Raw genomic sequence first — 2,692 nt, 5'->3', positions numbered from 1 at the left:
GTTCCTGTCCTCAACCCCTTCTCAGGTCAGAGTACCTACTGGGCTGGGACAGGGGGTATTGGTCCTTCCCTTCCCTTCCCTTCCCTTCCCTTTCCCATTTTATTCAAAACACTCATTTTGCTCCTAGCAGACGAGAGGGAAAATCTGTTGTAGCACTTTGAGACCCTTTTACAAACATGATGATTTCCCCTTGCCTGTTTCCACATGAAGCTGAAAGCATTTGTATAAAACCCATTGTAAATGCTCTGAGACTTGGACAATAATTTCCTGGGCACACATTTGTTAATATAGCCTGAAAAGTGCTTTGAAAATGAAGAAAAACAGCTGTAATTTCTAATGATGAAAAGTATGATTAAATAAGATTTCTGCAATTGGCTGTGAATAATGAGTGATGACTCCTGGGGTCTGCACCTGGGGACAAACATGCTCTAAACATAGAATCATGAGATGGTTTGGATTGGAAGGAAACTTAAGATATCTCATTCCAAACCCCGTGCCATGGGCAGGGACACCTTCTGCTAAACCAGGTTGCTCAGAGCCCCATCAACCTGAGCTTGGACACTTCCAGGGATGGAACAGCCACAACTTCTCTGGGCAACCTGTACCAGTGCCTCACCACCCTCACAGTGAAGAATTTCTTCCTAATATCTAATCTAAACCTGCACTCTTTCAGTTTAAAGTCAGTAACTGCCCCAACTCTCTCAGCTTGTCTTCACAGGAGAGGTGCTCCAGTCCTCTGATTGTGAGACACTCTTCAGAGAGGTACCTTGAAGAAACAGAGACAGTAAACAGTTCTAGGGGAGAGTTTTGGGGGAGGAAAAATGTGATTTGTGCAAAAATGTGTTTCAGCTATGCAGCTTTATTTCCTATGATGATCACTCTGGAATAAAACCAGGGATTAAGATGCCTTTTCTATGCTAAATTCTCATGGCTGATGTCGGGTTTTGTTTCAAGGTCAATAGCTCTCACCTTGGAGTGAGGCTTGCTTCACCATGTAGGGGTATGTTTAGACATCTGGGGCTGCAGAGCATTTCTAAACCCATATCACTCATTCTTAGCCATGGGGGCACCTCAAGGGCTTCTTAAATTGACCCCACAAAATTGATTGGTTGCCTGAGAAGATCTTTCCTTAAAGCATGTATCCACAGCTGAGGCACCTCTGGCTGAGCAGGGGACAGCAGCCATTCCCAGCACAGCTCTTCCTGGATGTCCTCTGTGATGGGGTAAGTCCCTGTGTAATAGATACAGGATTTTGGCAGTATTTGTTTGAAATGGGCTTGATTATTTTAGTCTGTTCAAAATGTGGTGAGGTGTTCCACAATGTAGGGCATGGACCTTGGTGGAAATCTCTCCATGTCTTTGGAAGCCACAGCCACTGCCTGTTAGAGGTGTACTACAACAAATGGAAAGGAGAAGTATTGTCCCTGCAGTCACTGCAGGAGCTGTTATTCCCCTTCTATATCCACATCTGCTTGTTGTTTCCCGTGTTAAGCCTTGTTGTTTCTTTCTGCTAAGGGCTGTGTTCTTCCACCTCAGAGCCAACAGATAAGCAACGCATGAGACATGCCTTGCATGTGTTTGTCCCAGGCTGTGCCACTCCCTGGGATCCCAGATCAGGGCTTATCAAGAAACTGCTGAAGGTCATACTGATAAACTATAATTAACATCTGCCAGGGAGAGGATATAGAGTATATTCTTTATCACAGGGAGATTACAACTATCTTTATTTTATTTGATCTTTTTTTCATTTCCTGGGTTACGCCTCATTCATTTCCTGGAAAGAAACTGAAGGCAGATGATAGTCAAATAAACGGGATGCTGGATGGTGATCAAGAGCCTTGGGCAGACTGTAGGGCAGAAATGCAGGTTTAAGGGATTCTCTTTGTTGACCTTTTCTGGCTAGTGGCAAGATCTATGTGCAGCTCATGATGATGGTGATCAACCGGCAGCTTGCCAGGAAGTTTTATTCCTTTGCTTCTGTTGGTGTGATGCTGCGGAAGAGTGCCAGGGGAAAGGCCAGGAAGTGATCCCCCAAAGAGTGGTGGCAGGAATCTCCAGGCTAAGGAGCTGCAGATGCTGGAGAGGCTCAGCTCAGGTTCAAGGAATCTCTTAGTCCTCCAAACCCCTTGGAAACACTGGAACAGGCAGAGTGGGCATCACTCCTTTCTGCTGTCTTTTTACAGATTTTTAGGAGAAGCTGGCCATGCTCAGGGGCTGAGAAATGACCATCTCTGTGTCCCTCATGTGACTCCTGTTACCCATGCAATTTTTTTCCCCCAGCTCTCTTCTTGCAGTGAAGTGGGAAATGTAGGATCTGGAAAGAGCCTGCAACCACAGAATCACGGAATCAAAACAGGTCAAGCTGGAAGGGACCACACTGGGTCATCTGGTCTAACCTCATGGCTCAGGCAGGGTCATCCTAGAGCACATTGCACAGGACTGGGTGGTTCTTGAGTATCTCCAGTGGGAGATGCTCTCTGGACAACCTGTTCCAGTGCTCGGTCACCTGCACAGTAAAGAAGTTCTTCCTCTTGTTCAGGTGGAGCTTCCTGTGCACCAGTTTCTCGACAAGAGCCTGGCTCCATTCTCTTGGCACCCTCCCCGCAGACACTTAGAGGTGAGGTCCCCTCTTGGTCGTCTCATCTCGAGGCATCTGAGGCAATTGACTCTGCTGCCTGTGCTGGAGCGCCTC

General features: G+C 46.7%; 1 protein-coding gene across 6 annotated transcripts in view; it reads left to right on the top strand.

Moving 5' to 3' along the window:
• The window catches only part of GDPD4 (glycerophosphodiester phosphodiesterase domain containing 4), a 38,601-nt gene that overhangs the window by 6,960 nt on the left and 28,949 nt on the right, over window positions 1-2,692 (top strand). The window contains exon 1 of one of the 6 annotated variants that reach the window (XM_017735953.1): window positions 667-1,223. The exons of the other annotated variants lie outside the window; for them this stretch is intronic. The gene's annotated coding sequence lies outside the window, so the exon portion shown is untranslated. Of the gene's footprint in view, window positions 1-666; window positions 1,224-2,692 lie in introns of those variants that run through there. 6 annotated transcript variants of the gene reach the window in all.

Source organism: Corvus brachyrhynchos, unplaced genomic scaffold, assembly GCF_000691975.1.
Source record: "Corvus brachyrhynchos isolate BGI_N302 unplaced genomic scaffold, ASM69197v1 scaffold44, whole genome shotgun sequence".
Lineage (NCBI taxonomy): Eukaryota > Metazoa > Chordata > Aves > Passeriformes > Corvidae > Corvus > Corvus brachyrhynchos.
The sequence above is the reverse complement of the archived record's forward strand: the minus strand, read 5'-3'. Positions and strand labels throughout refer to the sequence as shown.